The sequence below is a fragment of the Brienomyrus brachyistius genome, chromosome 13 (genome assembly GCF_023856365.1).
Source record: "Brienomyrus brachyistius isolate T26 chromosome 13, BBRACH_0.4, whole genome shotgun sequence".
In the NCBI taxonomy this organism is placed as follows: Eukaryota; Metazoa; Chordata; class Actinopteri; order Osteoglossiformes; family Mormyridae; genus Brienomyrus; species Brienomyrus brachyistius.
In genome coordinates this window covers 18,990,830-19,006,434 of record NC_064545.1, presented here as the reverse complement: position 1 = coordinate 19,006,434, position 15,605 = coordinate 18,990,830, and the positions used below count along the sequence as shown (strand labels likewise).

At 45.7% G+C, this 15,605-nt stretch overlaps 1 protein-coding gene across 2 annotated transcripts in view; it reads right to left on the bottom strand.

Moving 5' to 3' along the window:
* LOC125706336 (leucine-rich repeat and immunoglobulin-like domain-containing nogo receptor-interacting protein 1) overlaps positions 1-15,605 on the bottom strand; it is a 106,651-nt gene that overhangs the window by 23,310 nt on the left and 67,736 nt on the right. The window contains exon 1 of one of the 2 annotated variants that reach the window (XM_048972998.1): positions 6,021-6,393. The exons of the other annotated variant lie outside the window; for it this stretch is intronic. The gene's annotated coding sequence lies outside the window, so the exon portion shown is untranslated. Of the gene's footprint in view, positions 1-6,020; positions 6,394-15,605 lie in introns of those variants that run through there. 2 annotated transcript variants of the gene reach the window in all.

Below are 15,605 nucleotides of genomic sequence, written 5' to 3'. Positions count from 1 at the left end.
TATAGCTCACTTAGACACTGTGGTGTCAGTAGGCTATAAGCTTTCACCAAATATTACTGCTTTTACTCCAGCTCCATGGAACACAGACCCTGATGTGACACTCACCTATGAACACCCAACAGATGTCCGTACTAAGCTGTGTGTCTCCCTTGTGGGGCAGGGTATGGCTCAGTGGGAGAGCACTCTGTATCTATGGTCGGAAGGTTGCTGGTTTGAATCCCAGGGTCGACAGGTAAATACCACCATTGGGCTCTTGACCAAATCTCCAATTGCCTCAAGGATGCTAGATGAAGACCCTGGACTGCAGCCCCCATGCATGGACTCTGTAAACATGTCACTGTGTCCCACGAAGACCAAGATGGGACAGGCAACAAAAAAATACAATACAATCTCTCCACTGGGACAGATAGTGTCACTATTTTCGAGACTCTCGTTTTTGTTCCGTTCCACTTCAGTACCCCAATAAACCCAATTCTTTTCCCCATCCCACCCAAGACCAGCCCATTTCGTGACTTATGAGACCCTGTATCTCATAAGCATCCACAATGGATTGGTGATCCAATTTCACATCTACCCTCTGACAGGCAGCTCCATACTCCTGCCCTACTTTGGTAGACGTCGTTTATAATGTCCTACATGTTCCTCGGTGGGCCGCGGTCTCTGCTCAGCAGATGGACGTGGTGAGACTGGCTTGGGAATGAAAGGTTGTTGCATAGCAGCTGCTTTCTATCTAAAGCAAAACTTACATTCTATCCATCTGGATATTTTTAATTTAGGTTAAATACCTTGCTGAAGGGTATAACAGCCCAAGCCTGCAATGAGAGGGTCTTGAACCACAAGCCTTTGCGTTACAAGAATGTGTCCTTAATTACAGTACTACCTGCTGAGTCTCTTTATATATTATACAAATATGCTGTATATATAATCACATACACATATGTAATACATATATAAAGGGAGACCCTTGTCCCACTGAGGGTCTTTAAAACACATCTTTTGTCACCCTGTCTTTCAATCACCGGTCTGCCTAGAAAGTCACAAGTCCTCACACTCTCTGGTATGATCAGAATATTCTTCTTGTTCCTTCACAATAATCCATGGAAATTAATGCATGAATAAACTAAGCCAAACATATAAGCTCCCCATGTGTGTGCTGCCGGCAGCAGATCATCTCAGCCTTCAAACCCGCGCTCGTGCCGAACAGAGATGTCGTCAGGCGGCGACCCACACTGAAGGCCGCGACCCTGCGGTGGCCCGGTTCTGTTTCCCGGGACAGGCCGCAGTGACCGGCGCCAGTGCCAGGTGACCCCTGCCTGCGTTTCTGTGGCAGGTGTGGAATCACATTCATTACTGCGGCTCTGCTACTCCGCCAAGCGTGAGCTAATCCGAGCGAGCCGGGCGCTCTTTGTGGGCAGGGAGATCCAGGCACCGTTTCCGGCAGATGAAGCACATGCCAAAAAAAAACTGTTTCTCTAAAGCATCCCACAAAAAAAAAACGGAACAAAGACCAAAAGCTCGTCTACCTCATTCTAAATGGAGAAACGTTACACATACATCACACATAATGCATGACAATGTGATGATTGGCGAGTTTCCCTCCGTGCATTGAGAACTGGGTGCTGTGTGCATGTCATAAAACCATCGCTGGCTTGTGTGCTGACCATGTCTGTATTCTGGTCACATCTGGGGCCAGATGTGTGGAGTGAATGTGGATCACTGATATATACAAGGCAGGGTTGAGTTAATGTCTCTGAATTGGCCTAGTGTTTCTGAGTGCCCTCCGATCCAGGCTGTTCTCTGCCTCGTGCCCCTGCCCTCCATAAGCAGGCTCTAAGCTCACCGTCATCCTGTGCTGGATCAACAATATCTTACATAGACTTATGAAATTATTTGACACTGACCACCTTTCTCTGATTGGTTGGTTTTGCCCACAGATAATGTAAAGTCCATTAAGATCTTTATAACAGCCAGTGTGCAACCTTAAAGCCTATGTGTGCTATATGTGTATGTTCTGGATTATAACAGGAATAACAGCAACAATGGATCAGTAAATACTAGTTAAAAAAAAAATACAGATAAAGGCCCATGAAGCACATCTCAAGCAAGGGAAGAAGAGAGAGGAATAGAATGAGCGCGAGGAACGTCAGATAGATAGGAAGTTTGGGTGGTTCTTGGAAGATGCTGGCATCCTGCAGTCGCCGCGACGATTCCTCCCACGGCCCCCAGCTGAAAGCATCGTGCACAGGTCACGCGCAGGGTGCCCCGATCAGTGCCAGGGCTCATGTTTATGTGCATTAATTCAGGCACAGGGACTGTTTTATTTCTCATTAAGTCACCATTCAATTTCAAAACACCTGAGCACAAACTAATGGGTAAAATAATGGCTGGCCAGCAGAGCTCTCACTTTCCAGAGTGCAGCAATTTCATTTAGAGATTAGCGGGTGTGCTGTTCTCCATCGTAGACCTACCTACACACACACACACACACACACATTTACCCATGGAAAAGGCAGAGGGGACTGCATGCGACTCACACTTTCCCCGTTTGAGAATGCAGCTTCGATTCTCACCCGCAGCTCTGCACCTGGACCTTCCCCAGTCTCACGTTGTTGTGTCGGCTTCCTATAGATACTCTGCTTTACTCCTGCAGTCCAAACCCACGGAGTTAAGTGGCGCGACCTTAAGTTCCCTATAACATGTGGGTTTGATTGGGCGCTGTGATGGACGGGGTGTCCCTGTGCTTCCTTGCGAAGGTCCCATGCTCACTTTACAAACAGGTATAGGTGATTGTGTTATATGTTGTCTGTCATATATGATTTGCATGTACTGTGCAACAGTCAGACCCAGGATGAACTGTAAGCCGTGCACATCTAGGCAGGAGAACAGCTAGAAATTATATCCCCCGGCAAACCGTCACCTTGAGCACGGGGGTCCCCCTTTTCTCAACCGTAAGTGGGGGGGGAGGGGGGCTCAGTTTATTTTGCTGACCAGCAGGGGTCCCCACTTTAAATTTTGGCGCCTCTATAAAGAGTTGGCACCATGCACAGACGTAAATAAATGCAAACTATGGGCTCCATCATGGGCGTCGCCGCCATTAAATCTGAGGGCTCCCCTTCACATTTCATAATTATTCGTTTGCCCCCCCCCCCCAACATTTAACACAAAACATTAATTTTTACATTCAAAATGCTCCTGCTGCAACATCCGGGAAGAAACGCTGTCCATTAACCCAAATCTGAGTAAAGGAGCACGGATTTATAATCTAATCAAAGCCTCTAAAGGTGAATCATGATAGAAATCCCGCACAGCAAAGACCTGGTTAAACAGGTCAACCTCCAGGGCTCCGGTCCGCTACCATATTCGCGCTCCCCTCCCCACCCCACCCCACACCCAGCTAGTTAAATATATTTAATTGCATGGCGTATTGATTTTTTTTCTTTGCCAGTAAAGAACAAAGGGTTGTGCATTCTCTCTGTATCTAACACGGGGTTAAGCCGTCCAGCAGCAAACCACAAACGGCGGCCCACACGCAGATCCTCTCTCCCTATGTAAAATTCATGCATGCGCCTATTTACAGACGTTTACTCAGAAGCCCCAGAGCGCATGTTTACCTGGATAATCCGTGGAGTTTGTTACACGGCCATTTTGCTATCTGACAGAAAAATCCATGTCACCACGATATTTACAGGTCGTACAGGAGAATCTTCAAAATGATATCTCTCCGAGGCCCTGCAGAATTACTAGGAATTTAGATTTATTGTGGCAGTAGCCGAGTATCGGACCTCGCATCAAACCGTGGGATAATCACAGCAGTTTCCCCCGAGTCAGTTACTTATTTGGTGTATAAATTGTATTAAGGATAATTAAATGAAATGATAATTAAAACGGATATTTAATTAATATTAAACAAACCAAACAAACAAACAAAATCATATTTCCTTTAAAAAGATAAATCCCGACATCTCCACGCCATTGTTCAATCAGAACCGATGTCTTTACAGCCGGGATTTATAAAGTAATTGTCTTTGCAGCACTACAGGTGTCAGACGTACACGGAGGGTAAGTGGCTGGGAAGCTGCAACTGCGCAGGGGAGCGGCCAGGACTCCCCAGGAGCGACCGCACGCAATTACCGCGTCGGCACCCCCCAACAAATTCGCGAATAATCGACATAGCCAGTCGGAAAACGTAACGCCAAACAATGACTTCGTACGTCATTGTTGCATATGCACAACAAAGCAATAACATCGCCTAATAACTGACAACAAAATCATTAAGTTCAACCACTATGGATGCAACTGCTATAGTTAAATCAACTAAACTGTCTCGTTTTTCGGCCACACAAATGAGACAGACAAGAAGTCCTGTAATAAATAATAAATGTAATTATATTCAAAATAATGCATGATTGTCTGAAAACTTTCCCTCTATATATACGGAAAAAGATAAATAAGCCATTTCATTCCGTCAGCAAAGGCTAAGAAACAAATCCTTTTGAGAGAGAGAGAGAGAGAGAGAGAGAGAGAGAGAGAGAGAGAGAGAGAGAGAACGAAATAAATAAGCTACAGGGTTTATTGGTGTTGCGTTCAAGTCCTTAGCAGTTCAATCATTGGAAAACCCATTGGGAAATTCTCCAGGAAGGAGACCTGTGTTTGCGAGCACAAACAAGCCACACCTTGCAGATTTTCCCTTTTCACGTATCCGAAATGCCTGCAAAGAGACATTTCCCCCCAGTATGTTGTAGCGCTGAATAAAGTACATAATTCACAGCTGTTTACTCTGTGCTATAAACCAGATCAAATACAGTGCGAGATCGATGCTGAGAATGCCCCACCTAATTACTCTGAAATAATCCTTAGATGTATACATATGACTGCTTATCAATGTTACAAGAACACTTCAAAACACATATAATAGAAAAATAACAGGATTTTGTTCCGCTCATTCACTTAAAATTATCAGATGATACTGGTAGACTGACAGAAAGCACATGGGCGAGGACAATGGAAAGAATCACACAAGTTATGTTGTGAATGCAAAGACTATTAAGATGACAAATAAGACTATGTTTGCGTGTTTGCAATGAGACAAGTTACGGATCACGCATCACACGTTTACCGACGGACCCCACAGTGTCTCACTTAACTAAGTAAATAACACTGGGCGTGTTGATCGTGCGCAGCGCAGCGCTGCCCGCGACGGACTCCGAAGGCTGGGAGCGACCGCCGGCCGGCGCCTCCCGCACCACCGAGCACAGGCATCGCAAAGTCTCAGCGAGGAGAAGCCCCCAAAGACCACGTCCGATCCCCCTGCTCTGAAATGCGCTCAGCTCCACTTAAACTGAGGCCGTTCGTAGCGGCATTTCACTAGATCTGATATTAAACGGATAGGTGCAAAGCTTCACAAACCAATAAGAATTTTGTACGCAATACACATGACTTATTGTTGTTATTATTATTATTATTATTATTATTATTATTATTATTATTATTATTATATTTGATTGCGTGATGAGCCATGGCATTTGCCTTACGGAAATTTCCCTTTAGAAGACGCACGGTCCCGCGCACCGTACACGCTCCCAGTCCTGTCCATGCACTGTCCCTTTCTCTTTCAGCTGATTTACCTTCTGCTTTCGGAATTCAAATCCATTGCAGATCCGATCATTTTTAACACCTCCGTCCTCCATATCTAAACTGCGATAGAGACACTGGTCTATCCCTCCCGAAAGACTTTTGCATTACAAGATCGGTATCATGACAGATATGAAGTCTGTAATCGGGATCATACACCTTAATTCGAATTAATTATTGTTGATCTTTGTATTTCCGTCGGATTTGTCTGTGTTTAGTAAACTGTCCGTCGGAAGTCTTGATCAGGCAACGGAGTTATATCAGTTTGGTATCCGTCTGATCCTATGCCAATATGTTTGTTAACGTGACCCATCCTAATTCTCATCGCTATAATAGTTCTTTTCCTTCCGAAATATAAGCCGCAGGCGAGCCCGGAGCGTTTTACTCACCTCCAGCTGCTCCCAAACATCCTCTCGTAACTCGCCCGACTGCAGCTCCCAGCGAAGAGACACAAAAGCGGAGATCCACTATCTCAAGTCCATCGCTTGGACAGATCGCCCTCGAAAGTAAGCAGCTTTTCCCCCGTTTCAGATGCCGACACGTCCGGGTGCTTCAGCGCCAACGGATACCCGAATCCGCGTAGCCCAGCATCTCTTCACAAGATCCCGACACCCAGGTTTCCTTTGAGAATCGGGGATAGGCTCCGCCGGCACGGAGGGGTGACGGGAGCCGCGCTCGCCGGAAACGTTCGCACCCACGCCCGGACTGCACGGCTCGCTCAGCTTAACGTGGTCCAGCACAGCGAGCGGCTGCTCTCAAGGTTATCGTGTGACTGCAGTTTTTTTTTTCTCCCTTCCTCCCTGGATGAGTGGATAGAGGGAGGGAGGGATGGAGCAGAGGACGCACCTCACAGCGCTCCCGAGTGCAGGGGGGGTCCGCGGTGCTTCTCGGCGCTGTGCATTGCTTAACGGCCACTATCGAAACGGTACATATTCACATATATATATATTATTATGTATATATATATGGGTTATTACTACTACATCTTACCATCAAATCCATCGCCCTGGAAACACTCAGATTACGGACAAGACAACGATGCACAAAATATATTGTCGATTATATCCCCTCATTTATATGAACTGTTTAATATACCACGGGAAATCAAAGTCGTGCCGTTCATAAACGCCGCAGTGGCTGTTCCCGAGATAGCTGATGAAGATCTCTATCTGATAAAATATTATTAAGGTTATCTGCTATATTTGGCAGTATTTGGAATAAAACGCATTAATATATTGAGAATTTTCTGCCAATTGTTTCCTCCACATTTCTGTATATTTATATATTGAACTAGGCAGCTTCGATGTCCTTGACTAATGCCGATATTGTTTGCATAAGTATCATTAGTATTTGCTTTATTGGCACCGACGCGTGTCATTCACGTTACATAAAACACATCGGGATGTCTTTTTTTTAAGGAAAAGCATATAGAAGTGAGTGGTGTAGAAGGAAAAGTGATCGGAGTCCTACACACTCGAGGGGTCGCGACCGGGCTACAGAAGAGGTGCCCGGTTCCTATGGTTCCTATCTCCGTAACCACGTAAATATGCAGAGAGAGAGAGAGTAACAGAGTGGAGATGTCAGAAACGAAATGAAAACGTGGGAAAAACGACCGCACTGCGTTCCCGCTGAGGAGGTGCAGGGCTCACAGGCGTCATCCGGCATGATCTGACATGCGACACCTTTTAAGAGTACAAAAGCGCATATTAAGAAACATATGCGACGTGAATCATTAGAATCGGAACGACCGTTTGGTAATTAGTCGGACTAAATCACAGGATAACAGACATCGGCAGCTCCTAGCTGCTGTCAGCTGCGTCTCACTTGTTTGTTTTCACAAGTAGCCCGTCTAAAGAACTTACTTGGAGAATAACGGCGGTAGTACCCTGTTTAGAAGACCTGGCGGCACTATGGGCTACATGACGGCAATTTCCATTTTACCATGAACGCGAGACAAGCAGACCTCTATTTTCATGAATTTTGTTTTTCTTTTTCCTTTTTTTTTGTACCTGTTAAAAACTGAGAAAAGAGGCTCTTAGATCCACCCAGGCTACGCCACCAGTCTTTGTCCCTGTGAAGTGTGTGAGTTTGAGTGACAGGCTTCCATGGAGACAGCTATGCCTGTATTTTTTAACAGCAATGTAAGAAAAGTAGGCAGCGCAGGCAGTGTAAGATCTCAGCTCCCTGGATAAAGGCTCTGAGACAGATGTGAATTCTCTCTCCGCACAGGTCCCATCTAACTGCATGTTTAGACAGCATGGCGATTACTGCAATGTTTCTGCATATTTTCTTCCAGACGTTTAAATTTTTTTGCCCCCTCTCCGGATCCCCTCTGAAATTCACACAGATTCTCGGGGAAGATCTCGGCCACTAATAAAAAAAACTTTAAATAAGAGACCACACGAGAAAAGTCATCAGGTGCTGAAAGGCGACTGTATTCCTGTGACAGGCGGCTGACTGGACTTTGCTGCTGTTCAGATACCTGCCCAGACACTGTGAACTCCATGGTGACTCTGAGGTCCACAAGAGACCTTCTGGAGTGACTAAACATACACGTGTGCTCACTCTTTCTCACTCCATGTTCTTGGTTCTGCCCCTCTCTCTTCCTCGCCATCTGCCTCTCCCTGAAGTTTAAGTTTATTTCTGTCCTTTCTTTTTTCGGTGCTGCCATCAGTCGAGTTCATTTCCTTTGCCACCTACAGCGTAACAGGCAAGCTGCTGGTGGTAATCAAATGGCCTTTGATTGGACGAGATGAGGCGGGGGCCAGGAGCTAATGGAATGAGGATGAGCGACACTGCAGAATCACAGCACTGGTAATAATAGGAGGCCCGGTCTATCACGGTCAGCCGGATCTGCAGAAAATACTATTTTATTTATTTCTGCCATGGATGCGTGCGGCTGACATCCCAGCCCGCCTCCTCTGTGGGCGTCGCCCCCTGGAATGGCCACGTGGCATGAAGAAGTAATGCGATTTTCATTTCTGCAGTTGGCACACATCCTGCCCTCAGAAATCTCAGATTTAATACCTCCAGCACTGCTGAATTATGGCTAATTATGCAATGGCTCTTTACTGTCGATGCCACCAAGGAATCTTGCACATCTCAGTAATTGTGGACGGAATTTATCCAGCTTAGGGACTCGAGAGAGGACTAGAGTAACTGGTAGTAACCGCTTTCAGAGCGGCATAACCTTTCTGAGGCTATAAACCTTAATGTCTCTGATATGGTGACTGACTTTCCTCCACCATGCAACTTCAGACCCTTGGATTGGGGAGCATGAGGTAATAATAACTGGGAGAAGAGAAGGACCCCCCCCCCCGCCCCCACCCCCCTGGAGGAATTAATCACCAACCACTGTTTCATAATGACCCGATCTGACAGCTTCCGTCTCTCTGTTAAGCATTTTCTCTGCAAAGTCGAGCTACTGTTTCATTCAGTCTGACTTTCTCATTCTCCACCACCTGTCAAATGTCTTTGTTTTAGCTGAGGTGCTACATAAGGATCCTGAAACTCTCATGAATTTACCCCCTCAACCCCCCCCCCCCCCCCCCACACACACACACACACACACCCAAACCAACAGTAGTTTTATTTAATCCAACTCATATCCCCCTGTCGTGCTGCAATTCATTCCCACACAGGCGGCCCCCGGAATTACTGCAGAAACAACAGCCTCACGGTGGCCTTGCTATAAAAGATCTTACAGGGCCTGCGCTTTCCGTGCCATGCACTTAATGGAGCTGGAATCGCATCTCGCCACTTTATTTTCCAGCAGATGGGTAGGTGGGCTGTTCTGGCCCCTGCCTCAAAGACAGCGAAAATACAAACCATCTGGATTGGTTTGGAGGAACATTGTAGATAATGCATGTAAAAACACAAAGAGACTAACAGCAGCCTTGGATTCACTGGAATGGGGTCTTTTCAAGGCTATAGCAAATTCTCCGAATTGTCTGCAGCTATCTGCATGACTGGGTCTTCACACAATGTGATAGCACACAGAGCACAAACAGCAGCATGCTATAATTATCATTCTGAAAGCGTGTAGCGGCCGCTTCCATATGGATACTGAAAACAGAGGAGCAACATTTGCATCCAAAGCATGAGAATGTCTTCATAAGCTAGCAGTGTAATGAAATGCTGCTTCATTTTGCCATTTGTATGAGCACAGGTACAGAGTAATACTTTAGTTTTCACAAAATCCCATCTTGCGCTTTGAGACAGTCATATGTACACATGTACAGGTGAGACTGAATCCTGGGGTCAGAATTATGCATTTATCTGGCTGCCCTGGGACGTTTTTGGGTCAAGGGCCGTGCTGAAAGACCCTACTGTTCATGCAGTCATGTGACCACTCTTCCTATGACGGTATTTGAACTGACAACCTTCGAATGGCAGGCCTAATCCACACACCAGCATTCAGACAGCCAAGGCACTGTGACGCATTAAGTATTTTCTTTATGTGTGTGAAACCACAGCCTAGTTTGATCACACGTCTTTTCCCTGAATTGCTTGTAGCCATGATTGCGTAAGAGGATCATTCCTTTTACAATGGTAAAGTTACACCCATCCATTAGTTCACTTAATATTCATAACCGCTTTTGCAATACTGGAATAAGATGGTCCTGGAGCCCAGAGCAGGAAGGAGGGCAAGGACAGGGTTGCGGCCCAGGAAGAACCCAGGAAGCCAGATGAGGGGCGCAAACGACAGGCTCAGGCCCAGAGAGCTGGCAAACCAGGACCCAGGAATAACCCCAAAGTCATAAGTGCCCTATGCCATAATATCAAGGATAAATCGGTTGCATCCTTGCCAAACGAGGTCAATTGCACCCCAAGTTGGAAAGCAAGTCAGCAGGTCCAGTCTTGCTAAGACTACAAGTACGATCTTTGTTTTCTTGGTATTGAGAAACACCCCTGAAAACAGCACATTATTTGCCCAGGACACCAGCTGTGGAACTAATCAGAACTATGAACCCTATGAACAAGACATCAGCAACAAAATCCACTAAGCCAGTGACTCTGCCGGCAACACTAGCACAATCCAAGAAGGGACAATAGCAAACTAAACCAACCCCCAACATCAGACTACAGCTTTGATCCAATGCTCACTGCTCTGTCTTAAATGATATTGAGAGCTACTTGCCAGTGGCTCAGAGGAAGATCACAGAGCAGGCCAATTACCTGATTACCAATCAGCAATAGGTGCGACAGCATACCACTTCTCCAAATGATAGTGGATTGTCTTTCCAGGCGAACATAAGTCAGATGTGGTTGCGAGGTAGGAAGACATCCAGAAAATCATATAACATCATTGACAACAAGGAAACGAATTCCCTTAGCTGCACTCTGCAGAAGCGCTTGTAAAGGCTTTTATTTCTGGCTTTCAGTGAGTACCTAGCTATGGAGTGTGCAGCCTGCTTCGTGATGAGACAAACACCCAGATGTCTTATTTGTTCCCCACCAGAACAACCTTCAGGTGCCGAAATGAGGATCTGGGCCTGGGCTTGCATTTTCGGGGGTTTGCTGAGGGCGTGCCTCTTCCTGTTGATTGCAGCATTCTGTCGCTATTCCTGCTGTCATCGCCTCCACCACTCAGCATCATCTCCGCCACCTTTCCCCGCTCCCTGACAGCTTCCGAGGGCAATCCACGGCACCCCACGCTCCAGCTGCCTCTGCCTCGTCGCGTTACCCCTCTGCCTCGGCTGGTGACGGCCTCCCCTCCCCCCACTTCCCGTTAAGATGGACGGATACCAAGGGTAGCGAGGACGCTGGTGTGACTCCCTCAGATACCCTTGTGACGGGTGGAGTTGCTCGCTGTCCGGCCGTCTCTGCCAAATGACACGGAAAGGCCCTGTTTTGCATGCGTGCGAACCGTTGAAACTAATTACGGCCTACTAATGACTCCTTTGTTAGGACTGTCATCGCTCTGTATCCTTACTCTCTCGGGCAGTGAGGGCAGACCCTAATTAATGGTATATTATGGCGTTTGTGGCCAAACCCTGATGATACAAAAACAACCGATTAACAAAGAAGCACCCCGCGGCCAGTACACCGCCAGGCCAACGCACCTGAGGAGGTTTCAGGAGTAATTAATTCAAATTCCCTAAGAGGACTTAGAACTTCTGCAGGTGGTCAAGATGACTGCAGTTTGTCCTGCTTCTCCAGGCAAGTTCTTCTTCGGTTTGTCTCTAAATTGAGGCTCAGGCCCAGTGGCGAAGGGGGAGGGGGGGGGGGACTTGTATTTTGGTTCTGCAGAACGTGTGCTGACTACCTCTTGTTAAAAGTTTCTTATTTAATTGCCGGCACAGACTGACCCATTTTAGACCCGTTCGCGTACATAAACTTGTGAATTCTGCTGTCTGCGTGAGTGCTGGTCTGTCATGACAACTCCCCCCCCCCCCACTCCCTGTGTTAGTCCAGAAAAGTAAGTTCAGGAAAGTGACCCCATATCTTAAGCTGACTCCTCACGACATCACAAAGCGAGTCTGGATCATCTTAGCAGAGGTAGCCATGCCAAAACAAAGAGGCACTTCCAAGCACTTCTTTGACTGAATCCATGGCCATCTGTTGCAAAGCACTCTAATAACACTCTGTAGGCAGATACATGTCAGAAAGATAAGCAGGAAAGTGGTTTAACTTCTCTACAGAGTCTAGCTTATTCATAGTATTATTGCTGTCTAAAAACCCAGGCCGATGAATCTTTTGCACTTCCCCAGCTGATGTCGAACAGACGTCAGTGATTGCATACACAGGAGGCTCGAGCCGCTTTGGGTTCCTTATCGACTGTTATCTAACTCTTCGGAGAGTTATTCTTGTAGGCAGAGATGAGCTATGCGGCCACTGTGAATAGGAAGACGAAATTCTGCCAAGATAGGCTTTACATTTACAACCAAAGGAATTGCCTGAGAAGAATAATTCGCTCCACGGAAAGAATACGCCAGTATTTTGCTTCGTCGTCTTTGCCCAACAAAGCGTTAAGTGCTTAGGCTTTTTAAATAAAGATGGTGTGATTTTTGGAGATCATGCTATGAACCTGGCTGGGTCATGTTTTCAGGTTCTGTCATGGAAGGTTTGGTGACACTATGGCTTGCTGCGGAGTGACTGTTTAGACCTTTCTATCGGTAGGCAACAGGAATGTGGAGAGGTTGCCCAGCTGACTCTTATCGTCTAGCAATAGGAACGTTTCACACACATAACTCCGCACACTTAATTGCTTTAAATCAACCATGAATCTCATTCCTTTTGGGCACAATGGTGGCTCAGTGGGGAGAGCTGTGGCCTCATACCTCCCGGAATGAATCCCACCTTTGCTTTATGTATGTGTAAAGTTGGAAGTTCTTTCTGTGCTACCCAGGTTTCCTTCTGTAGTCTGGCTAATCGGTGCCTATGTGTATGTGATTGTCATGTGATGGTACTCCTGCCTTGTGACCTGTACTGCCTGAGACATACTCTTGCCTCCATCCCCCCACTCAGGATAAGTGGCCCAAAGATGAATGGATGGATGTCATTGCACTGACCTGCCCCCACCCTCCCAACGGCAAACAAAAATTCCATATTAAAAAATAACACATTTCACGCCCAATTAGGGATTCATTTTGGAAACAAAGCAAAAACAAAGGGAATCCTGCTTCACCCCACACCCCAAAAAAGGTGACAAATAAGATAAAGGAAAGGAAAAAATTAGAGGGTAGCAGGATAACACTTTGCTTAAAGTTCCCTTCTTTAATGCATTATAGATACCTTCATAATGCATTATAAGGGCTGGTATAAGTATTACGGATGCACTGAACTGAATTATAAAGGTATCTATAGTGCATTTTTAGAGGAGAGCTTAATGTGTTATGCCTTTTTATAAATATGTATGTTAAGACTTAAAGCAGTCGTCATCATGTATTATAGATACCTTCATAATGCATTATAATGCAGTCATAAAATATTATAAACACTAACTATTTATAAAAACACAACACATTTTAGCCATGTTTTATGCATTATGAATGCTTTATGAAGCTCTCATCTATAATGCACTTTATAATGCATTATAATGTTCAGTATAAGCCATTATAATGCATTATGGAGGTATCTATGATGCTTATACATGGGTGATTTAAGTAAAGTGTAACCATTTTGATAAATATAATGCATTATAACATGTTATGAATGTGTTAATATATTCCTGTAGACATGGCATTCATAGAAAATGTTACTGGTAGCAGTGAGGGTGACCTGTTATGTGTTAATGTGCTAAGCAATAGCTTGGAAGTAAGAAACACAGTTAAGTGTTTCAATAGCGTTCTGACACAAACCAAAACCTCTACCTGCACCTTCTCTGCTTCATTTCATCAGACCTTCGTGCCTCATGGTTGTGACCTGCTTCTCTTTTGCATGAAATGAACAAATCATGCAGAATACGACCCCCCCCCCGGCAGTTGGTACTAAGATGCCTGTTCTGCTGAGTTGTCACAAAGAGCGATCTGGCTGGTCATTAACACTTTTTTTTTTTTGGCCACAATCACATTATTTCTGCACAATTGTCAGACGGATTATCCACGATGTTGCATTCTCTGTGGTGCACACCAGGGATAATCCACAAAAACCCTGTTTGTTCCAGTTTAGTGTCCATTTTTCAGAGGGTGGATCAACACGGCCATGGAAGCCATAAGTGCGAATTGAATTGTCACCAGCAATTTCCCCAGCAGAACGCAAGATTCAGGAGATGGGGTTTTATAAACTGCACAAGAGCTCTGTCAGCCTAGTCATTCAAACTCCTGAAGCGGACTGTCGCAAGGTGACTGGGCTTAGGACGACGCAGTGGTGTATATGGAGAGATGCGACCAAACGGACAGTTACTGTCTGAAAAATAACAACAAAGAAAACTCAAAGAAAAAAAAAGCTCTGGGAGACAGTTAAACAAAGACAAAATGTCGAATATGTGTTTTGGAATGCTGTTTAAAATTAGCAGGAAATAGCTTCATAGCGTGTATGTGTATTGTAACAGATGCTAACTAATTAACAGCTTTGATTAGTTTATATCATGTGTTAGCTGAGTAAACATCTTTCCGGTGTCAGTCTGTAGGTCATTATCTAGTTAGTACTTTGGTTCGAGGTTGTTTTCTCGTCTGGAAAGTTTTATGAAATTGCTGGTGTGGGGAGACACGTCATCACAAATGTTAAATGCAGCTGCTAAGCGATTTTGTGAAAAGTACAATTTTTGTCAGGGTTTTGTTTTGATGAACATCATAAGCTGGAGGGGGCGGGGGGGGGGGGGGTGTTATGAAAAGGGTTCGATTTCCTGTCATTAACGCACATTCATTCCTCTGAAGATGCTTTTATCTAAAGTGACTTTCACGACACGGGGAGATACACGTGGGTTGGGTCACGTTTGCTGCCACTTTTGCTTCTTATCCACTCTTCCACTGCGTAATGGAAGTGATCTCACACTTCCAGGGCTGTGTGATGGATTCCCACCCTGTGCGTGGAGTTTGCACACTGGAGGCTCTGAATCGCCCATAGTGCCTGATTGTGTCAGCGAGTGCCCACATCCTCCAGCTCTGTGGCGTTTGACTCCTGTCCCCAGATCAGTTCTCAGCTCTGAGTGGGTGTCCTTCAAGTAGCCTTCTCCACTTTCTTCCTTCAGCCCAAGAACATGCAGTTTAGTTGAGTTAGTGTCTCTAATGTCGCCCCGAGACCCCCATCCAGGCTGCCCCGCCCCTTGTAGCGCATGCTGCCTGTGATATTCCCCAGGCTTGCCGTGCCGCTGTACTGGGTACGCGGTGATGGAGGAAATTTTATGGCTATTCTACGTCCAGGTTCTACATTATTTACATCTTTCCATTTCTTATCTCTGGTTGGCAAGTGGCTGAAAACACAATTTACTGGACCATTTAGGAGCAGAATGGACAGAGTAAACTTAAAGCCTTAATCAATAAGAGTTGCTCTTAACAATGACTCATGTGAAATAAACACCCCTGAATGAA